Genomic DNA, 25311 nt, shown 5'->3' with positions numbered 1-25311 from the left:
TGATTTCGCTCTTCTCAAAGCAGCCCCCCACGTCAAGGACTGGTGGGAAACCTACTGCGAGCAGAAGGATGAAAGTACTGGCTCACTATTTTCAGCCACACCCACCTGGAATTCATTTCGGGATGCCATAAAGGAGCAATAATACCCTATCGGAAGCTATGAGGATGAATACATAAAGAGGACCACGGTGCGGCAGGGAAGGGACCAAGATGTGCCGGAGTTCACCAATCTTTTCCATACCCCTCGCACAAAGTTGGGTATCAAGGATTCAAAGCAGCATTTGATACTCAAATACTGTGGCTGCCTTCACAAGTACATCCAGGAAGAAATACAATTCCTGAACATCTCCTCGCTCGGCGCAGCATACCGATATGAAGTCAAGATCGAGCAGATGTTTAAACGAAAGAAGCGAGACTTTGGATCTGCGAATCCAAAGTAGGGGTAAGGTGCCCCTAAACCACAGGAAAAAGGAAAAAGCCAAGGCGGGATAGCCCAAGGAAACTCGCCAAATCTGCAAGCAAACAACAACACCGCGAAGCCAAAAAAGGACATTGGAAAATGGTGTGAGTTCCATAAGAGCTCCACTCACAACACAAGTGAGTGTCGGGCCAAGCAGTCACTGGTGGCTGAGCTAAAGGTTTCAGAGTCAGATGCATGTTCCGACTCTGAGTCAGAACCCGATAAGGGGAATGAAAAATGGAAGTAGATCATTGATGCAGATCCCAATGCAACTGTTGCTATCACCAAGATCCAGAAAGATGAACCCGAAGATCCAGAGGAGGAGGAGTGTCTCTTCCACTCCTAGATGTGGGTAAAGGGCTCCCCGATCCACTTCATTGTTGATAGCGGGAGTCAAAAGAACCTCATTTCGGCAGAGGTCGTGAAGCTGTTGGGATTACCGACCACAGCACATCCACAACCATACACCATTGGGTCGCTTCACCAAGGACGAGATCTTCGCGTGAGCCAGCAGTGTCGCCTTTCATACAACATCAAGCCCTTCACAGATGAGGTATTGTGTGACATTGCTCCCCTTGAAGTTTGTGATGTATTATTAGGACAGCCATACTTGTGGAAGCGACATGCTGTGTATGAATCAAGGCCCCGTGCTGTTATTATTACATTGGGAAATAATTTGTACAGGATACCAGAGGTAGCACCACCTACCACCATCTCCTTGATTACTGCAAAACAATGCAGTAAGATCATTTCCAAAACTAGGATATTTGTTTTCCTAACGATACGCCCTCAAGGAAAGAAGAATAAGGTGGTCGCGGCCTCTAGACGGGGTCCCTCTGCACAATAACTACAGATGGACAAGGTTCTGGAGGAGTACGAGGACATCTTCACCTCCCCTGCAGGGGTTCCTTTGCACTGTCAGGTCAAGCACTCCATCGATCTGACCCCAGGTGCACCACTATCCAATGGACCAATTTATAGGCGCTCCGTTCTGGAGAACAATGAAATCAAGAGGCAGATTCAGGAGCTCCTACAGAAAGGTCACATCCATCCGAGTTCATCGCCTTGTGGGAGCCCAATCGTGTTGGTACAGAAGAAGGATGGGACGTGGAGACTCTGTATTGACTATCGGGCGCTGGACAAGATCACTGTCCGTAATAGGTACCCGATCCCACGGATTGATGACCTCCTAGACCAACTAAAGGGGGCGAAATATTTCAGCAAGATCGATCTGAAGTCAGGATATCTCCAGGTACCCATCAAACCCTCTGATGTGTGGAATACTGCCTTCAAATCTAAGGAGGGTCTTTTCGAATGGTTGGTTATGCCTTTCGGATTGACGAATGCTCCTGCAACCTTCATGAGGGTAATGGATGACATCTTGCGACCATTCACCAACTCCTTTGTAGTAGTATACTTGGATGACATTCTAATCTTCAGCCAGAGTTGGGAAGAGCACCTCCACCACATCCGACAGGTTCTCCAAACACTGCGGCAACACAAGCTATGTGCCAATTTGGAAAAAATGCACTTTTGGCATGACCCAGGTTCAGTATCTGGGATACATCATTGATGAACAGGGGGTGCATGTCGATCCAGCCAAGATCCAAGTCATTCGGGATTGGCCATCTCCAACCACTCTAACAGAGCTGCGCAGCTTTCTAGGTCTTGCCAACTTCTACTGTAAGTTTGTGTTGGGGTTTTCTCATATTACTTGGCCCTTGAGTCAAGTCACCAAGGGAGGGGCGAAAGAAAAATTCTTTTGGTCTGAATCTCAACAGAAGGCATTCATGGAGTTGAAGGATCACCTCTGCACAACACTAGTGCTCGCGTTACCAGATTTACATCAACCATTTGAGGTTGAGACAGATGCCTCTGACTATGTTATTGGGGCAGTCCTTACTCAACATGGACATCCAGTGGCATATGACAGTGAAACACTTTCAGACACAGTCTGGAAGTACCCCACTTATGATAAAGAGATGTATTCCATTGTACAGGCCTGCCGACAATGGAAGCATTACATTTTGGGGAAGGAAACGGTCATCCACATAGACCACCGACCCCTGTAGTTCATACAGACCCAAGGGAAATTGCAGAATGATCGCCATCAGAAGTGTTCTACATACCTGCAACAGTTCCACTTGAATATCAAGTATAAGAAGGGCAGCACCAATAATGTTGCAGATTGCCTTAGTCGACCACCGATCATGGCGTTAACCACCGTGCTCAACTCTTGTGGTCACGAGACTTCTGATTGGCCACTTCTCTACAAAAGCAACCCATAATTCGGCCACAGATACCAGACACTCTTGGAGGGTCGGCATGTTCTAGATTTCCACCTCCAAGATGCCCTGTTATGCCACCTGGGTCGCCTTTGTGTTCCTTCAAGCGAGAGTGCCAAGATGATTTGCGAAGCACACTACAGTTGGGCTACTGGGCCTTTCGGGGTCAAGAAAACAGTGGCAATACTGCAAAATTATTTCTATTGGCCGAATCTTCGACATGATGTTGGGAAGTACATCAGATCATGTACGGCCTGTGCCATTGCTAAACCGACCATTAAGAAGCACGGCCTATATACCCCGTTGCCTACCCCTAGTCGACCTTGGGAATCCATCTCCATGGATTACATGTTAGGCCTTCCTTCCACTAAGCATGGAAATGACTGTTTTTTTGTGGTCGTCGACAGGTTCTCGAAGATGCCCATTGTGGCGGCCTACAAGAAGAATATCAGAGCAGAAGCCACTGCTAAAATCTTCTTTGAATGAGTGTGGGTGCACCTTGGGATCCCATAGTCTATCATCTTAGATCGGGACAGTCAGTTTCTCAGCACATTTTGGTCCAGTCACTGGTAAATGTTGGACACCAAACTTAGGAAATCCAAAGCCTTCCATCCTCAAACTGATGGCCAAATAGAGGTTGTCAATAGGATGATTGTTCACATTCTGCGCATGTATAACTCAAAGCATCCACGCACATGGGACGAGAGCCTCCCCTATGTTCAACACAGCTACAACTGAGCTCTTCACAGCTCCACTAGCCATAGCACATTTCAGGTGGGTTTGGGATTCTAGCCACTGTGCCCCATTGATGTGGCAATGCCACTTGCAGCTACTCACATAAATTCAGCTCATGACTAGTCCGAAACAGATAATGCCACCAACTTCATTGAGCGCATCCAACATATCTGTCAGCAGGTCCATGACATTCTTGAGAAATCAAATGCCAAGTACAAGCAACGACATGATCAACATCGGGTGCCACACAAGTTTTAGGTGGGCGACAAAGTCTGGTTGCATTTGCAAAAGGAACGCCTTACTCGAGCCTATCGGAAAGTGAGACCACTTCGATATGGTCCTTACACCATTACTAAGGCTATGGGAGACAATGCATTTGAGCTCAGCATTCCCCCATTCCTTTTCCTGCACCTAGTGTTCAATGTTGACCACCTTCGTCCTTACTTTCCACCATTGCTAGACACATCCGACATTGCAGAACAGCTCAAACCCACAAAATTAAATCCATATTGCATGGAACAAGCTTCAAATGACCAGATCATGGACACACAGATCAAGAACACTCACCAACAGAATATCCAACTGTATCGAGTTGTCAAAGCAGGCCAACTCCTTCAGTAGGGCAAGTGGCTCACCAGGGAACAAATTCAGCAAAAGTTTCCTCATCTCATGGAGGAACTCAACGCAATGGGGACCATTGCTTCCTAAGGGGGGAGGAATGATCCAAGTGGATATTGGTGGCCACCTGCCAATTCCACCTGGACCCCCGCCATTGTTTCTCTCAGTATTTTCAGTTTCCTTAATTGTAGCACAACTTACTATTTTTAGCAATTTTTCAGGTCCTGAACTTATGGAGCCGTTTTGAGGCCCTAAACGACGATTTTTGGGAAATCAAGGGGCAACATGGGTCCATGGTCCCATGTTGCCCTTCCGAAAGTGGTAGTGCTCGGATAGATCTTTCTAACGAGCTATTGTACACGTTAAACCGAGATCGTATGCCAAAGTTACGACCCCGGGAAGTTGAAGTACCAATTTACCCAAACGGGGCCCACACTTTGGCGTTTCATCTCCTAGGGTTAGGTTTTGGAATGTTAAGGGTTTTCCATTGTTTCTCAACAATAAATAGGCCTTCGAGCCTCATTGTAACAGAGTTCAGAGGCATGTAGCCACCACATCTCTTCTCAGAGATAAGCTACCATCGCCCTAGCTGGTTTATCTCCATTTCTGGTTGTAAGCATATTTCAGTATTTTCCATTAATGAAATGAAGTATTATTTCCGCTAAATCTTTGTGTATATGGTTATCTCTGTAATTTGTTGCGTTCCTGTTTAAATCCGGATCATAGGGTCAATCTGCAAGGTGGAGGAACATGGAATCTTCTAGAAACTTCTCCTGTGACACTTGCATCTCTGCATTCACCCAGGGATGAGTAAGAGATCATCAATCTCCAAGTGGAATCAAGAACTATCAGAGAGAGGACACTAATCAAATCTCAAAAGCTGACTCACCCCCCTTGCAAACATCTATATATGGATTGCTCATCCCAAAGATCCAGAGGCTGGAATTTTGTATCTTGGAAGGAAGTGTTGCTGGTTTCTTGGTGCAATATCATAGTGTCATGTGATCTAAGCTTTTCATGAGGTGAAGAAGGGCTTTCTTGGTGAGAGGATGATGTTGGGTCAGAACAATTGGTTGTAATCCTCTTTGCTCTTTCTTGATTATCAATAAAGCTATTCAAGTTTTCCTCCACATTCTTGTATGATTGATGTTATATGCATTTGTGTGGTCAATATATATCTCGTCATATATTTTTTATGATAATAGATCTATGTTCTTGGATAGTGTTATGTTGCTTTGATTCTACAGGTGCTCTTTGAAGCTGGGTAGACGACAAAGCGAGTGGCAAAGATCTATCAGAAGGGAGAGGAATCGAGCGAGGACCGAAGCGCAAGACAGAGGTTGCTCTCCTTATTCCTCTCTTATCTATTTCTCATAAAGGAAAACGAAAGTAGTTTTAGTTTGTTTGTTTCTAAGGTAGCTACCAGCCTTAGTGGGAATAGCAGCTCTGCATAGACACTAGTTTTCCCGATAACAGACCCCCACAACTGTCTCTTTTAGTTTCTCAGTTTCTATAATTGTAGCATAATTTACTATTTTTAGCAGTTTTTCGGGCCATGAACTTTCAGAGCCGTTTTGAGGCCCTAAACGACTTTTTTTGGAAAATATGGGAGCAACATGGGTTCATGGACCCATGTTGCTCTTCCCAAAGTTATAGTGTTCAAATAGATCTTTCTAACAAGCTATTGTAAGCGTCAAACGATGATTAGGTGCCAAAGTTATGACCCAAGGAAGTTGATGTACAAACTTACCCAAAACTAGGCCCACAATTTGGTGTTTCATCCTCTAGGGTTAGGTTTCGGGACGTTACGAGTTTTCCATTATTTCTCAACAATAAATAGGCATTCGAGCCTCATTGTAACACAGTTTAGAGGCATGTAGCCGCTACATCTCTTCGCGGAGATAAGCTACCATCGCCCTAGCTCGTTTATTTGCATTTCTGTTTGTAAGCACATTTTAGTATCTTACATTAATGAAATAGAGTATTATTTCCCTTGCATATTTGTATTTATGGTTATCTCTGTAATTTTTTGCGTTCTTGTTTAAATCTGGATCAAGAATTTAATGTCAACCCTCAATGAATAATGAATTATAATCATATGCTTAATTTCATCTACCATTCACAAGTGTTTTGCATCTAATTGGGTAGAGCACTAACAATATAATGGGGATGAATAGAGTCCATAGAACCTTGTGGTATAGATAGTTATGTCAATATGCAAGACGTCTGCAAGGTGAACCTTCTTTAATGGTGAGTTATAATTCAGGAAGCAAAAATTCTACCTATTTAGGAACACAAACGTTTTAGATAGATATTTTTATAAATTTAAAGTGTATATAAATTTCTTTTAATTTTAGCTCACTTGCAGTAGAGTGCTAGAGTAGATTGCTACATGGTGTTCTATTAAGGCGCTCTATGGTGTAAAGGTTATGGGTTCTAATGGGAAAAAAACTCTCCATAATAAGGATTGATGTGCCCCATGTCAAGTGTGATCTCTAAGTGATTTTAATGGCTTAGATGCCCCTAAGTCACTGATACTCAAGTCACATGTTAATCTTGTGAGTGATTTTAGGACTGCCATAAACTAGCATGACTAACCAGTCGATTGGTGTATTGAGATAGAGAGAAGGCATCGGGTAGTTGGTATGTTTAAGGAATGATGACCCATACATGGAATGGGGTGGAAAAGGACGATGTGGTTTATGATATAGATCCCAATATATATATATATATATATATATATATATATATATATATATATATATATATATATATATATATATATATTGGATTTGATTTATTTCTCTTGGGTATATTGTTTGGTAAATTTTATTTGTTAAAATCGTAGATAGATTTGAATTGTGTAATTTACATAATTTTAATTTTAGAAAATATAACTTAAGTGACATCCTTATATTTGTATCTTATAGATTGTGAAATGATAGGCAAGGAGACTAACTTGGCAAAGACGTCTCCAAAAATATCAGAGAGAAATTTGTTCTCATATTCAAAATGAAAGATGGACATAATTTTAATTTCTTTGAAAACATTTTCAAATTTTTAGTCATTTCTATATGAAATCAATGCAATTCCACACTTTTTGATATTAATGTTTACATATTTTAGTTGAATTTCCCTAGAATGTTTGTCATTTTGACATTGATGTTCTTATTTTTTTTAGAAGTCATTTTCTGGGATTTCAATGGTCGCATATCATGAATGGGCTATCAGTTGCAATCTTTTTTTGATGCAAGAGCATCTAGCTGAAGGGGATCATCATGACAGAGGGTCATTTGGTCTCTATGAGGACCGAGGAGAAAATGTCAAGTGAACATTTTAATTTCGTTTTTATTTTAATTTCTTAGTGATGTAGCATTTAGGAAGGTAAAGGTCGAGTTAGAAGAACTGTTGTAGTTAACTGTTTTTTTATTATTATGTTATATTTTACAAATTACAGTGTAGGAAAAACAAACAGTTTTAGAAACTAAAAAAACCATCAAATGTAAGAAACAACAGTTAAGAGGAAAATGTTTTTCAAAATCATTCAAAGGACAATAGAATGTATTGTAACGGGTTCGAGTAATAGAAATATCTGAACACACAGAAGTTTACGTTTGAATTCCCTTAGCAGTCCATTCATAGTCCTTCAATTTGAGTTACCTAATACAGTGAAAGAAATTCCATTTTTTTAATTCTACAGAGCATGTATATTTTTGAATCTGCATATATTTAATAGGTCTAATAGACATCCAAACCAAAGTAGGAGAACCTACAGAAGTCGGGCAAACATTGGAGCTCCAAATAAAACAAAAAAAATTGAGCGAAAGGAAGCATTTACAACACAGAGTTCCAGATAGCGAAATAGAACGAAACAACACAGGTAATTCCTGAGCAACGAAACCCTTTTCTTTTATTCATAAAAAGAAACAAATACAGTCTCTGTCAATATAAATTACAGTCCATACAGAATTTGAACGTTGTCCAAGCTCAAACTAGAGGCCTACAGTAACACTACGCAGAAGTAAAGGCATAGATCTCTAAGCCTACAACCTAACCGACCAATATTAAGCCAACGACCATAGAAACAACTAAATAGACAAAGTTATCAAGGAGCAACCCTATGAGGCCTTGCAAGCACACATAAGATTGGAAGCCATGGTCTCCAAAGTCGTGTTTACCTGCAAGCATTCACCAAAAACTAGGTGTGAGAGACATAATAAAGCAAGTTGTAGGAATGAAAAGACAGAGAGTGCCAAGGTTCGAAACTTACCAGAGAGGAGACAGAGTTTCGAGGTCGCGGCCACTGGAGGGTTCTCTGCTCACAAGGAGTAGTTGTGTCAGTTAACGGAGGGAAAAGCAGAAGTTAATGATAGCTTAGAGCAACGACTTACCTTGTTGACGTGGACAGAGCCGAAGCCGCAAACCCCTGAGACCACAATTCGAAAACACAATAGAGCAACATAAACTGATAAATTTCGAGAGAAACTGAGTGGAAGAAACAAAGAAAAGGCAACCATTAACAGTTAGGAAAAACAACCAGTAGAGAATGTATATAGAGGAGTTGAAAGCCTCCACGACAAGCACACTTTCCACAGAGTGACAGAGCTCATCAAGCACGGGGACAGAGGAACAAAATAAGCACAGAAAGGTTAACATACTTATGAACTAGCCGAGCAGAGAGCATAACCAGACCAAGGCTAAACAATAACATCGGTAGCAGCACATTCATACAAAGAAACTAGCACCAGAGAACAAATAATAAAAACCCTCAAGCCACCACAAAATGATGAACAAATGACAAAGTGAATAGGGTTTGAGAACATTAACGAAGGCGGGAGGGTGTTTTACGAGGTAGGGACACATGTCCATCTTCCAGTGGTGCAGGTACAAACAATAAAGGCCAAAACCAAAATATCTATGTGAAACATTGTAATCACCAGTTGATTAAACTAATCACACAATTAATCACCATCAAAATCATTACATTAATCATCATCCATTTTATATAGTTTGTTAAGGGTAAAGAGGGGGCTGGACCTATCAAGTTGTATAAGAGTAGGAAATTCAAATTTCCAGGATAGACATGGATGTTGGAAGACGAGTTTGTGGGAGAGGTGTGCGCAGAGCAGCAAATGAAGGACTGAGGAAGGAAATAAGGATCCTTACTGCCCGTTTGGATGCAGTTGAAGCAAGAAGGAGAAGGGATCCAGAGGTAGGAAACGACAGTGAAGAAGAAGCCATAGTTACAATAGATGGATGAAATGAATAAGGGATGGAGATGAGATTGGTGAGGTTGGTCCTATTGGCTAGCAGCAAGCCTAAGCCAGTGATTCCAAATTACGATGGTAGCTTGTCCACAAAAGTTATGTTGCACTGGATCAAAGAATTGGACAAATATTTCTAATGTTTAGAGGTCAGTGAGGATCGAGGAGTTAAGTTAATTGCAACAAAGCTGAAAGGGCACGCAAACCTATAGCGGGACATTGTCCAAGCAGAAAGAAGAAGGAAGAACAAGTTTCCAATAAAGAAATGGCCAAGAATGTTGGCTAAGCTGAAGGGCAGATTTTTTCCCAAATATTACCAGATTGCACTACATCAACAAGTGCAAAATCTGAGGCAAAAAGGGATGACAATGAGAGAGTGTACTGAAAAATTCTACCAAGTAAATTTAAGAGCTGGTTACATAGAGGACACCCAGAAAAAACATCAAGGTATGTAAATGGTATGAGATTGGAAGTATTGCATGAAATCAACATTCTTTCGCTGAAAAATATAGAGGGAGCCTACCAGACTGTCATGAAGGCAGAGGAGAAGATCACCAAAAAACAAAATGCTAGGAGAGGATGGGGAACCAACATATTAAGAGGATACTCCTATGGCAGAGGACGAACTGCCAATAATAGTGAAGAGGGCAGTAGTTCCAAGACTCTAGGAAAAACGGAAAAAGGAGACAACACTAGAGGTGGCAGGCCATATCAACGAGGAAGAGGGAATGGCCGTGGCAGAGGAGCTAACTATCCATGCTACAAGTGCCACAAATGGGGCCATAGATCTTTTGAATATCCTGAAGTAGAACAAGCTGGCTAGAGAGGAATGTTTGTTGCACATCTAGAGGAAGTAGAGGCACTGCCCCAGGAAGAAGAAAATGTGCTGGAAGTAGGGGAAGCCTTAGTTCTGAATAAAGTGTTGTTGAAACTAGCCAAAGAAACAACTGAACAAACTCAAAGGAAAGCATTACTCCAGATAGTTTTTAAGTCACACGAAAAATGTTGCAAGTTGATTATCAATAGTGGGAGCAGAGATAATCTGGTTTCAACCGAGAGGGTAGAGAAGTTGGTTTTGAAGTGGCTAAAGCATCCCACTCGTTACAAGTTTTCGTGGCTATAAAAAGGCCATTAGTTGTTGGTTGACGAACAATGTGAAGTTGAGTTCCACATTGGCAGGTACAAAGACAAGGTTATTTGTGATATTATGCAAGTGGACGTATATCATATACTGCTAGGAAGGCCATGGCAGTATGACTAGAAGGTAGTCCATGATGGGAAGAAAAATTGTTATGAGTTTGTCAAAGATGGGATTAAGCACACACTTGTGCCCATCAAGGAGTAGGAAATAGCAGAAACAAGCGGGACGAAAGTGTTACTAATGGGTGGAAAGCAGTTTTTGAACCAGATTGAAGATAGTGAAGTGAACTATGCTGTTGTGAGGAGGGAAAAAACAATGTTGTTGCACACATAAATGTTTGATTTACTTACAGAAATTTAGAAACTGCTATAGGAATTCAGCAATATTGTAGTGGATGATTTACCAGACAAGTTTCCTCCTAAGAGAAGTATCAGTCATCATATTGAATTAATACCTGGAGAAAGTCTACCGAACAAGGCAGCATAACGGATGAGCCCCAAAGATAACGGGGAAATCAGAAAATAGGTGCAGGAATTGCTAGATAAAGGGTTGATAAGGGAGAGTTTGAGCCCCTACGCAGTACCAACAGTTCTCGCTCCCAAGAAAGGAGGAGAATGGTGAATGTGCACGGATTCGAGGGCCATCAATAAGATCAAGATCAGGTACAAATTTCCACTACCACAGATGGACAATATGATGGACTGCCTAAGTGGGGCAACATACTTCTCAAAGATTGATCTATAGAGTGGCTATCATTAGATTCGAATCAGGGAAGGAGATGAGTGGAAGACGGCCTGCAAGAACAACGAAGAGTTGTACGAGCGGATAGTAATGTCATTTGATTTAAGTAGCACTGCTAGTAACTTTATGCGACTGATGAATGAAATTGTTGTAGATCTAATACCACTTGTTATAGCTCTGATATCAATTGTTGTAGCTCTAACCCAAGAATATAAGAGAATACAAATAAACCCAAAAATAAGATAGAAATATATAGAAATGCTTCTTTATTATCAAAACCCATAACTTAGGCCAACACCATACATTCACTCCTTAAGGAAGGAGAACACTCCACAAGCCATATGCATGTTCATACAATAATCCTTCACTCTCTTCCACGTGGAGTCTCTAGCCTCTATATAGGCCTCATACATACAATACCATGGGTCATTACCATGGTTTCCTCATACCATCAACTAATACCATGGGCCCATTACATTATTACTAACTGCTTGTGGTCCCTTACATGATGTGGGCTAACCACCTTATTTATTACTATGGCCCATCCCATTATTACATTATTACCATGGGTACCTCCCTTGGTACCCCATATTATCCCCCCTAGGTATATAACATTCCACCCCCCTAAGCATGTTTCGTCCCCGAAACATGGGAAGAACACAAATAATAAGATCTACTCAAAAGAGTAGTCCACTGGTACCATGCACGTGCATCTAGCCATCCAAGAGAAAGGTGAACCCTCGATCTCGCTGGTTCCTCGCTCGCTTGAGATGAAAGTTGACCGTGGTAGCTCTTCTATGTGGATGTGTAGTAGGTGGATCTTCGCCTCTCGCGATCTGTCATGCGGGGGTTGTTGTCCATGTGCCTAATTGGTTGCCATCTTGATGGTTGTCTTGCGGGGTGATTGGGTGATGATATGTTGAAGTTTTAACCCACGATGGCTTTTTCTTTACTTCACCCTGCTGTGGTGGCTGTTGTGGTGTCTTATTTTTCAAAATGGCTTCAACCACTGAGCCCTCCTCCGATGTATCATCACCTGTAACCTTTTCTGCTTCAGCCTCTGTTTGTGTTTGATTGTTGATCATCAAAGGATCATCATCTGATATGTCAGCCCCTGGAACATCTTCTGCTTCAACCTCCATGTGCTAAACCTATTTATGGATGGAAATATCCTGTAATGTAATTTTCTTCTTTTTATACCACAGCTTCAGGAATTTCTTCTGCACATTAATATTGATAGTACCCGCAGATTCCATCCAAGGATATCCCAAAACAACATCCATATCATCCATCTCTGACGTATCAAAATCACCATGCAACACATACTTATCCATATAAATCTTCAAATCCTTGTACAATAAAACATCCTCATCATCCACCTGTGTGTTTGCAATGTGTGTTCCTGGAACTTGCAATTTTTTTACCAAATTAACATTGATAAAATTATGCTTGCAACTAGGATTTATAGAAACAATGATCTTCTCTTTCTGAATCAATCCATGAACCTGCAATACATATATACCAGTAGGAAATAACCCCACATGTTTCCCCTTATCTTGTTTTCTAGTTTGAGACCATTTGTCCATAAGGAGTTTTTCCATTTCTTCATTCGAGAATTTGGACAGGGCTATAATGCCCAGTGAGTTCCACCATATGGCGGCCTCTTCTTTCAAAAAAAGTGGTACCATAAACTTCCATCCCTCCTCAAATATTTTCTTTCTGTTTTTTATGAATTCTTCAATAGTAGGGCTATCATTTTTTCCAGTAAAATATTCCATGAAGAGGGTTTGAAAAAATTTCACTTACTTGGCAAAAATTTGAAATTGTCACAGTTTCGTCAATATTGCTCAGAATCTCTATTATAACCTGTTTTTAGAAATGGAACAATCATTCTGCATCTGTCCATGTGGTAGAAATCTTGATCCAGACGCTTGAAATTTCAGATATGTGCTACTACTCTCCCGCCGTCACCAAAATTTCTGCAAAAAGAGCTGACTTTAAATCAGCGATATCTCCTTCATCCGGACTCCGATACGACTGATTTGTTTTTTAAAATTGGGTAATTTTTCTCAAACAATTCAGATCTAAAATTATATTTTGTAGATCTTGCACCAGGACGTCTAGATCTACGCCGCAAACTCGCTGCCCTGAAAATTGTCTGCAACCCCACTGATTTTTAAATCAGTGATATCTCCTTCATCTGGACTCCGATTCAACTGATTTTTTTTTTGAAATCAGCTATTTTTTCGCAAAGAATACAGATCTACAATTATATTTTTCAGATCTTGCACCAAGACTTTCAGATCTGTGCCGCAAACTGGCTGGCCTGAAAATTGTCTGCAACCCCACTGATTTTTAAATCAGCGATATCTCCTTCATCCGGACTCCGATTCAACTGATTTTTTTTTTTTGAATTTGACTACTTTTGAACAAATAATATAGATCTATAACTATATTTTATAGAACTTGCACCAAAATGTACAGATCATATCTGCAAAGTCACAGCCCCCGAAACCCTGCAAAAATAAAAAAAAATTCTCCACTTTTGTGCCCAAGAAAGAGCTCTGATACCAATTGTTGTATTTCTAACCCAAGAATATAAGAGAATACAAATAAACCTAGAAATAAGATAGAAAAATATAGAAATTCTTCTTTATTATCAAAACCCTTAAGGTAGGGCAACACCATACATTCACTCCTTAAGGAAGGAGAACACTCCACAAGCCATATGCCTATTCATACAATAATCCTTCACTCCCTTCCAAGTGGAGTCTCTAGCCTCTATATAGGCCTCATACATACAATACCATGGGTCATTACCATGGTTCGCTCATACCATCAACTAATACCATGGGCCCATTACATTATTACTAACTACTTGTGGTCCCTTACATGATGTGGGTTAACCACCTTATTTATTACTATGGCCCATCCCATTATTACATTATTACCTTGGGTACCTCCCTTGGTACCCCATATTATCCCCCCTAGGTATATAACAGAAATGCTGAAAGAGTTGATCAGAAAGTTTGTAATAGTGTATCTTGATGACATATTAATTTTCAGCAAGACTAAGGAGGAACAATTTTGACATGTTCGAAGTGTGCTGGAAAAATTGCAGTAAAATAAGTTATTGATAAATCTGAAAAAATGTGCTTTTCTTCAAAGAGAACTGGTTTATTTGGGCTTGATGATTGCAAAAAATGAGTTGAATATGGACCCAGAGAAGATTCCAGCGATCATTAACTAGCCATTCCCAAAAATCCTGTTTGAGGTACATAATTTTCATGCGATGGCAAGTTTTTATCGTACATTTATAAGAAATTTCAGTGAAATCTGTACACCTATGTTGGACACTATAAAAAAGGGAAGTCAGCCCTTTCATTGGACCAAGGCAACAGAGAAAAGCTTTCAGCTACTGAAGAAGAAGATTACAGAAAGACCAATTATGAGATTCCCAAATTTTAATAAGCTTTTCTAGGTTCGTTTTGATGCAAGCGGTACAGCCATTGGAGCTGTACTTAGCCAAGAAGATAACCCTGTTTCATTTTTCAGCGAGAAGTTGAATGAGAGCAAGAAGAAGTATTCATATTATGACAAAGAATTCTATGTTGTCGTCCAAGCACTAAAGCATTGGAAGCACTATTTTTTGGGGAGTGAATTTCTTTTATTTTCTGATAATTCTACGCTGCAATACGTAATGCAACAACATAAGCTAAATCACAAGCATGCTAAGTGGGTCGAATATTTGCAGAGTTTCTCCTTTGTGTTGAAACACATTAGCGGGTAGGCCAACAAGGTGGCATATGCGTTGAGAAGAAGAGCCTTACTCTTGGAGGAAATTACGATACAAGTACTGGGCTTTGAGCATTTGAAATACTTGTATCAGACCGATGCCGATTTCAAAGAGGCTTATGAAGCCTGTCAGAATCCCTTGCTGAGAAACAATAGTCCATGGTTGGACTATAATTTACAGGAGAGGCTATTGTTGAAAGGGGGATAGTTATGCATTCCTGATTGTTCAATGAGAGAGAGTATCATTTGGGAGAAGCACAGTGGAGGTCTAGCCAAACATTTCGGCATAGAAAAAATTTTAGATCAGCTCAGACACTTTTAATACTGGCCAAGAATGCTAAGGGATTTGTAGTGATATGTGAGTAGGTGTAAAATCTACCAATTGGCGAAAGGACACAGTCAAAACACAGGACTTTACACACCACTACTCGTTCGAAGTAGACCATGGAACTCCGTCAGCATTGACTTTGTCTTGGGTTTGCCAAGAACACAATGAGGTTTTGACTCGGTGATGGTGGTTGTAGACTGTGTTAGAGTCGGTCTTTACATCCCTCCATCAAGATCATTTTTCTTATTACATTTCATTTTTAGATGTCTCGCTTGATTCACTCCGTTGCATTCCGCTAGGGGCATGCCACTATCTGACGGAAGGGCCTTGTTACTCATTCCCCTCATGCCTTATACCTGCTAGCTCAGTTCTTTTAATCAAGCTTTTAAAGTCACTTACAGTCCTGTTTTAGTCTTTTGATCAATAGAGTCATTTCAGTCACTGGGTCTAGGGTTTCACAAATTGTGTCTTCAAAGCGTCCAATAATTCCAGCAGGCTAGAGGGAGGTTTTATTTCACAAAATTTTATCGTCATACGGATGGATTATGACTTTTCATCAAAACTCCGTTTTGAAGAAAATTCGTCATTCCGTTTTGTAATAAATTGCCATGTAATTTTCAAAAAAAATTCAGTTGTTGAAATCTCGAGGCGCAGCCTTGGTCTTCCTTTGTCAAGACATGCCACTATCCCTGCAAAAATAGCCAAAAGATTCATTTTTCAAGTCAGATAATCAAAGAAGAAACAACAGAACAGGGTTTGTATTGAAGTGAAAAAGTAAGAAAAGCTAAAACATTACGAAGATGGGTTTTTGAGAACCAAAAATTAAAACCATGTCTTTATAAAGATATTTCTGTGTGTATAATGTCATTTTCATCCAAGAAGATCAAGGAAAGTCGAATTTAGTGGTGAGAAGGAAATTTTCAAAGCCAAGACTATGTTTATTGGTTGCGCGATGCGTTGGGTTAGAGCGTGAAGCACATAGGCTACGCGCCGCATTGGGCACAAATTCTCAGTGTAAAATTCCACTGTCATGGCACATCTAGGAGGCATGGCGCACTGGGTTTCTGTGCAGCATACAGAGCCTACAGGCCAGTTTTATGTCGCTTCTGTCATCAAAACTCACAAAAACGCCATTTTTTCTGCTCCAAGTAAGTTCAAGAATGCTTCTATTGAAATTAGCTTGTGCTGGGTGTTGTTTGGAGGGAGAATTCAAAGGTTTTAAAGTTTGAAAATATAAACCCTATGTGTATATCAAAAGCTGATCCTTTGGGGTTTTAAATTTGGTGTTTTGAAATTATGATGGTGGTGCCAACTCTCCTTTCCCACCTGTGATCTTTTCCCATGCCCTAACTGCCCAAACCACTCATATCAGTCCCTATCATCATTCTTCCTCTCCTATATCATTTATCACTATATCATTCCCACATCATTCCCCAAATCCCTACATCCCTAAAAGTGATTGTTTGTACATTTATTCACTTGACAAACTCCATCATTTGCTTTTCCCACTATCCCATATTCTTCACAGTCCCATTTCCATTTGGCACATTCAGAATTGAAAACACATCACCTATTTCTCTTTGTCAAACCAATCAAACATACACATTGCAGCACCATGACAGAGCCAAATTGATCATATGAATAAGACAATTATTCTGCCACTGAACTGCATGCACCAGGAGAACACTGAAACATCGCAAAATGCATGATCGACTCCAAATCTTGGCCAAAGCTTCTTTGGCTGAGCATGATACTCAATGATAGACCTTCAGTCCAAATTTCAGCATATTTGGAGAAAATTTTGTCAATTTTGAATTTTTTTGGCTTCAAAATAGGTTTTTCTGCCCAACATGTAGCGCCACTTGGTGCGCGCTTATAATTGGGAGATCTCCAGGAGGAAAACTTTAAAGTTTTGGATTTTTCATCAAAATTTATGTATTCTCATGGATAACCTAAGGATTTCATCAAGTTCTGGGTTTCCTAAAGGGTCAAACACACCCTAAAAATGACCTTTCTGCCACCTTTTTGCACCCACATGGAGCAGTCTTGGGAGATTGAAGATTTGGATGGGAACATGACATCCAAATTCCAAAATTCTACTTGGGTTGGAAATTGGACAGGCAGGGCTTTCCAACGAACTATCTTGGGCTTAATTTGGACTTTGGGAAGTGCCTCAAACTCAGCTCCAAAATTGTGCTATGCATACAGGTTTTAGGCGCGGCGCATAGAGGATTTTTGTCTGTTTTTCACTCAGCAGCTCAGAAATTCACCCAGTTTTGACTAGTTATACTTTTTGATGTAATTATTGATCTATCTTGATGTAATTTGATGACTATGATGTAATTTTGGCACATATTTACTTTTTCTAGAAGATTCATTCACGAAAAAGTGAAAATTTAATGAATGAATCAGTTTCCTATCATATAGAGGCAAGTTGCTTGATTCCCTAGGTTTGAGTGCTTTGTTTAGAATTGGTTGAAACAACTCCTAAAATGATGAGCTTGACCCCAAGAGGCAAGGGAATGGGTTGGGCTAGTCTATATCATGTATTTTCTAAGTCATTTTCAAGGTTGGACACTTCGGATTACTTGCCACATCATTGTACATTCTATCTCTGCACTTTTGGCTAAGGAAATACTAGGGTTTTGTAGCACATGTTGGGATCCATGTGGCTCTGTGTTTTGATGGTGTTTTTCCCTATGTACTTGTAAGTTCATTGATTTTTGTGTGTATCATTCTCCCTTCTCTTTGCTTCTTAAATTAAACAAATGAGTGATTAAGGTAGAATTCATTGGACTGTTGTGCTCTGCCTTGAAATTTTGTTTAATTTTCAATGTTTTCATCTATTTAAGGAGGACTATTGAGACGCTCTTACCCTCCTTGGCTCCTCACAGGTCTTATCCTTTCATACATTCAATATAAAGCATCAAAACGATTGCCTTCCTTGCCCCAATTAGAACTGTGCAAAAATCTGGCCTCATCGCGGACCCAAAATTGCCTATCCCTTTTTCCAACAAAAAATCTCCCAAAAACTCAAATGAATCCTTGCAATTCATACCTAGCCTAAGATTAGTTCTTAAATTGGTCATCTCAAGCCCCATATGATTATCCTTTGTTGAGATTGGCCCAGAGAGAGCCCTCTCCTGTCCTCGTAGGGCCAACTACGAGGCTGAGCATGGTTTTATGTGGACCTAGAATGTTACCTTTTTCAGCCTGAGGTAAATCTAGGCTCTAACAGACTAGTTTTCGAAAATCGCACATTTCATCCCTCGTAGGAAAATGAGTGATGCCACTCACGTAGTTCACCTGCTTTTCACTGAGATTTTTAGATTGCACGGCCTACCGAGATCTATTGTTCCTGACAGGGACGTGAAATTCACAGGACACTTTTGGCGTACCCTATGGAAGAAGTTGGATACACAGTTGAATTTCATCTCCACATATCACCCAAAGACTGACAAGAAAATAGAAGTGGTGAACAGGAGTTTGGGGAACCTGCTACAAAGACTGACTGGAGAAAATTCACGGTTGTGGGATCATGTGTTTCCTCATGCGGAATTCGCTTATAACGATTCACCAAACCGCAGCACAAGGCACAATCCATTATAGATCTTGTATGGCATGCACCCTTGCAGAGTACATGAGTTACGAGATCTGGGAAAGTTGGAAAAAAGAAGTGCTGATGGGGAAGATTTCGTCAAAGCAATGAATGATCTACACGAGTAGGTGAAATGAAAGTTGCAGGACAATAGACAGAGATATAAATAGTAGGTAGCTTTAAAGCAGCGGGAAGTGTAGTTTAATGTGGGGGATGAAGTCCTTACACACTTATGCAAAGAACGGTTTCCTAAGGGCACATATAATAAGCTGAAATTTAAGAAGATTGGACCCTATAAAATTCTGGTTAAATTCTCAGCCAATTCTTATGAAATACAGCTACCACCGGATATAGGCATATCGCCTATTTTCAACATGGTAGATCTGTTCCCATATACTACCAACCGTGAAGATGACAGTGTGGTATGGCCAGAACGGGACACCCAAGTTGAAGGCGGTTCTTGGATGAGGCTTGCCTTCGGCTCAACCCCATGAGATTGAGAAGATTCTCAACACATAGGTGGCCAAGCGAACTTGCAAAAAGGAGTATCTACAGTAACTTGTCAAGTGGAAAAACTGTCCCATTGAGGAAAGTTCATGGCTTGATGTGGCACAGATACAACAAGCAGGTTATTCTGTGGAGGAGCTCATGGAACGAAGCCATGACTTTTTATTACCCTAGGAGCCTGATGCAGGAGCATCTAGTTGAAGGGGATCATCATGACAGAGGGTCATTTGGTCTCTGTGAGGACTGAGGAGAAAATGAAGTGAACTTTTTAATTTCATTTTTATTTTAATTTCTTAATGATGTAGCATTTAGGAAGGTAAAGGTTGAGTTAAAAGAACTATTGTAGTTAACTGGTTTTTTATTATCATGTTATCTTTTAGAAATTACAATGTAGGGAAAACAAACAATTTTAGAAATTGAGAAAACCATCAAATGTAACTAACACCAATTAAGAGGAAACTGTTTTTCAAAATCATTCAAAAGACAACATAATGTATTGTAACGAGTTCGATTTTGAAAGAGGAAAGTAATAGAAATATTTGAACACACAGAAGTTTACATTTGAATTCCCATAGCAGTCCATTCACAGTCCTTCAATCTGAGTTACCTAATACAGTGAAAGAAAGTCGTTTTTTTTATTCTACAGAGCATGTATATTTTTCTATCTACATAAATTTAATAGGTCTATAGATAGCCAAACCAAAGCAGGAGAACCCATAGAAGCTGGGCAAACATTGGAGCTCCAAATAAAATAAAGCAAATAGAGTGAAAGGAAACCTTAACAACACACAATTCCAGACAATGAAATAGAACGAAAAAACACAGGTAATTCTTGAGCAACAGAACCCTTTTCTTTTATTCATTAAAAAAAAAAAATACAGTCTATCTCAATATGAATTAAAGTCCACACAGAATTTGAACGTTGTCTAAGTTCAACAAGTTCATAATGGGAAAATGGGTTGAAAAACCCTAACATGTAAATCCTACAGTCATAACCAGAAACTGTGACAATGCAAGCCCAGAGGCCTACAGTAACACTACGCAGAAGTGAAGGCAAAGATCTCTAAGCCTACAACCTAACCGACCAATATTATGCCAACGACCATAGAAACAACTAAATAGACAGAGTTATCAAGGAGCGACCCTACCGGGTCTTGCCAGCACGCATAAGATTGGAAGCCAGGGTCTCCAAAGCCGTATCCACCTGCAAGCATTCACTAAAAACTGGGTGTGAGAGACATAATAGAGCAAGCTGTAGGAACGAAAAGACAAAGAGTACCAGTGTTCAAAACTTACCAGAGAGGAGACAAAGTTTCAAGGTCGTTACCATTGGAGGGTTCTATACTCACAAGGAATAGTTGTGTCAGTTAATGGAGGGAAAAGCAAAAGTTAATGATAGATTGAAGCAATGACTTACCTTGTTGTTGTGGACAGAGCCGAAGCCACAAACCCCCGAGACCACAACTTGCAAACGCAACAGAGCAACATAAACTGATAAATTTCGAGAGTAACTGAGTGGAAGAAACTGAGAAAAGTCAACCATTAACAGTTAGGAAAAACAACCAACAGAGAATGTATACAGAGGAGTTGAAAGCCTCCACAACAAGCACACTTTCCACAGAGTGACAGAGCTCATCAAGCGCGGAGATAGAGGAACAAAATAAGCACAAAACGGTGAGCATACTTATAAACTGGTCAAGCAGGGAGCATAACGAGACCAAGGCTGAATAATAACATCGGTAGCAGCACATTCATACAGAGAAACTAATACCAGAGAATAAATAGTAGAAACCCTGGAGCCACCACAGAATCATGAACAAATGACTGAGTGAATAGGGTTTGAGAACATTAACCAAGGCGGGAGGGTGTTTTACAAGGTAGGGACACATGTCCATCTTCCAACGGTGCAGGTACAAACAATAAAGGTCAGAACCAAAATATCTATGCGAAACACTGTAATCACCAGTTGAACTAATCACACAATTAATCACCATCAAAATCATTACATTAATCATCATCCATTTTATGTAGTTTGTTAAGGGTAAAGAGGGGGCTAGACCCATCATTTTTCCTTATGGGTTTTGCTGGCCATTTTTTTCTGCTTGTTGTGAGAGGGATGTATTATTGTTTGATGTTATTCATTGTGCCTCTTGAATATATTGTAGACTACAAAACTCATTGATGAATGATTTTCATCAAAAAAAGAATTGGGAACACCCAAAAAGGATACAATGGCTAGATTGGTCCTTTTTTGCAAATGGATTCTTGAGTCTCCTAGGAACAACTCACAGTAACAAAGTTTCAGTGACTTGGAGGCTTTTGGGGTGTTTTTGAGTTTGTATATTAGTTTATGAAAATCAAACATCTTATATTTAATTGCTTTTTCGAAAGGTATTTAGTGCCCCTAAATATGTATCACAAAAGATCGAGCAGCCACAAGGAAATACTAACGATTAAGCAATGCCAATTGCATTTTTGCATCAAGTATGTTTATCGAGATCCCCTCTAATTTGTCATTTCTACCTTATAAAAATTCAACTCTTCTCGAATTATTCTTACAAAGTTGATCATGTCATGATTACAAAGGATGTTTAAAAGCTTTGAGGCATTTTAACCCATTCATTTTTTGTAGATGTTTTTTTTCTTTTTGGTTGTGAGAGAAGTCTCATTTTCTATTTGTTTAGGATCATTTCCTAAGGTGGTTTTTTCTTTCTAATACGAAGGTGTATGTTATAGGCTTAATGAAGTCGGAAATGACATCAACAAACTATTATTTTCAGTTATTGATTAATGGAAGGAGTTATTCCTGCTCCTTCTTGTTTTCTATATTTTTTTCAAGTAGATTATTTTCAATAGAGATGGCCAATGGAAAGTGAAACAACCTAGTCTTTTTCATTTTGTAGAAAACCTTTTAAATATTCCTTAATCTTGAAAAACAGGTCTTCCAAACCCCATACATAGTGTTTTACCTAGCATGTATTTTAGTGTACATAGAAAACCACCATAAAAATTCTATAATATGATCACAAAAACAAAATTGTGACAACATGTTGGAATTGCCATAAAAATTGACTCAAAATGTACATACATTATCTTCAATCTTTTCTAACAAAAACTATTATCAATTGCATTGTGAATTAAAGTTGATATGAGATTATTTGTGTTATGAAATATTTTATTTAAATCATTTACTTATAACAGTTAGAAATGTGTTTTCATAAATCTTTTGGAACTAAAACTTTGTACACTGCCTTCATTTTGAACATATTCTAAACTCATCTATATTATTGTTTCCTATTCTACAACAATTAGTAATATTATACATTTGTTCAACAATACATATTTAAGTTTTCAAATATATATATAAATTAATTTTCTTCTACACTGTGCATGACCGCAACCGACTATGACCGAACCTTACTATGTTACAGCCCGTGGAAAATGACGCAAAATCTTTATTTCTATGTATATTAACTTCGTATCTTACACGATGCTTTGAATTGTTAACAGCACGTTATTAGCAGCATAATACTTCGCACACCATTGGAGACAATAAAAGTTCGCCCTGGCATTCATGTTGGGCAAGCAAGACAACGGTTTATGACAAAAGTTAATTAGCCGTGAGGTCTTCCTTTGGGAATACTGGCATGCGTAGCAACGTCTTCGCCCGCTTTTGTTTTTTCCAACCGGTAAAAAAAACATAACAGCTTTATTAATAAAAATGTTTGATACAACATATGGAAAATATTAATCTGGTAGACAACTATGCATTTTACAATAAATATCTGGTAAAATTTTACATATTTTCAATCAAAATGTTCAGATTTCATCATAAAACCAAAAAAAAATCTGAACATCTACTCAGACAGGTAAAAAAGCCAAAATATACTTCAGATCGAAACTCAAAAGATTCTTCAACATATATAGATCCACCCATCAGCAGTTCAAACGCCATCTTGCCAAAAGAGAGCAGCAGACCAAGTTTAGACTAGGCATCAGCCATCCCATTTTGTTTCCTCTATATACATGAACAAAATAGCGGTCATGGAAAGAAGGAATGATCTGCATGATGTGTGCCATCCAATGGTGTAGGGGATTTCCACTGTATTTTGTCCCAACACTCACTCAATGATAGATTTAGAATCCCAACATTCTTGACAGTTGGAAGATCCAGCCATTTCACACATTTCAAGATCCCAAAAAAAAACACAATTTCAGCCCTGAAGTTTGTACCCACAGCTCCCACCTTTCTCTGCTCCATGAATATTTTTCATGGGAAAGAGGGACCAGAATCTTCCTGGGATAAAACTCACCTAGGGAGTCAAGACATCTATGTACCAATCGCCTAAAAATACCCAATAATGCCAGGCCAGTCAAGCCATTCACCAATCTCCAAAAAGAAATGCCCAATAATGTTGAGACATTTCTTCGCCACCTTATGCCGTGATTTCAGAAGGAAAGAAAAACACATTATTGAGTTGTTAAAGATTAAATTTCGCTGAAAGTAAAAGTGAACAAATTCATAACTAGACTTGTGACACAGCTGCGGTTAAGCATAAATATGTTTTGAAAGTAATACAAGGAAAATAGATATATTTTATTCTTATTTAAGCATAATCTTTAAAATATCGTAGATTAGGATAAGTTCTACCGATATGTTTATCTCATGATTTTGAATGGCTTTCCTATGACCTCAGACTATCTTTTGTATCTTTTAAGAGATAAGTGAATGCGATATACCATGAAAAAGAAATATTCACATTTCCAAGCGATAGATATCTTGATTCCAAAGATCTGTCATTTTTTTACAGTTGGCATGACCCTATCGAAAGTGGACCACTTCTACTGGTACAAGAAGGAAATAGCGAAAAAGTCTTATGCCATATATGCAACTTTTATACTTACACCATTTGCTGATTTAAACTACTAAATGCACAGTACTTCGAACAATATCCGAGACAATATAGGCTAGCAATGCATGTTTGACAAGCAATGCAACGTCTTATTAAAAACGTTTAACTGTGAGATCTTCCTTTCCGAACATTGACATGCGTTTTATTTCTTCGCCAGCCTATGTCATTCAGTGCCTCCACCCAGGCGGACCGTCGTGACCAATCCCAGGGCTGTGGCCTAACGGTTCAAAGGGTGGAACAGCTTCCAGCACTTGATGTTGAAGTGCTTTAAAGTTTAGAGAAGGAAGGATTGCCTGAAGTAGTTCATCAGAACGCTGATGGGAAGCCTTCGACTTTGCAGATACATTCGGCTTCAAGTTACCCTCTGAACCAGGATGGTTTTCGAGATATGCTCTTCTGCTAAACCATTCCTTATCAGGAGTCCTTTCCTCGACTGATGGATAACTAGTTGCAGGAGTAGCTTTAACCTGAGAATCGCTATTTACAGAGAATGGCTTGAATCCCATAATCCGAGTAGCCTCACATAACGGGGCTGCAAACAACAACATGATAATCATAGCACAGCTCTGCATTTTTCGAGTAATTAACTAAGGCAACTTCTCTAACTGGAGCGAAAGTGATTATCTCACAACCAAAAAAAAAAAAAAAACAAACACTGTAACGTATTATGCAGAGAGAATATGATATTCTGACGAGCAGACGAGAATGCAAGAGACTACACTGAGATGCGTCTCTGCAACAGAACTCCACGGCAATAGACAAGAATTCCACTGGTGAAATGTGTATACCTCGCCATCCTATTTATGCTGTAAGTTCGAAGGTACAGTCCACGAAAAATTGATTCCAGGGATGCAATGGAGGAATTGTTAAATAAATTTCAACAATAGCCCTACTTACAGAATATTATTGATTCTTGTAACAACGGAA

The 25311-nt window shown here is 39.5% G+C and overlaps 1 pseudogene; it reads right to left on the bottom strand.

The window, feature by feature from the left end:
• LOC149210020 (receptor-like protein kinase FERONIA) overlaps positions 1-21014 on the bottom strand; it is a 90878-nt pseudogene extending 69864 nt beyond the window's left edge.
• Between the last annotated feature and the right edge of the window lie 4297 nt (positions 21015-25311).

This window comes from Pinus tabuliformis, chromosome 1_2, assembly GCF_031772625.1.
Source record: "Pinus tabuliformis cultivar Carrire ecotype Pingquan chromosome 1_2, CPIR1, whole genome shotgun sequence".
Classification (NCBI taxonomy): Eukaryota; Viridiplantae; Streptophyta; class Pinopsida; order Pinales; family Pinaceae; genus Pinus; species Pinus tabuliformis.
The sequence above is the reverse complement of the archived record's forward strand: the minus strand, read 5'-3'. Positions and strand labels throughout refer to the sequence as shown.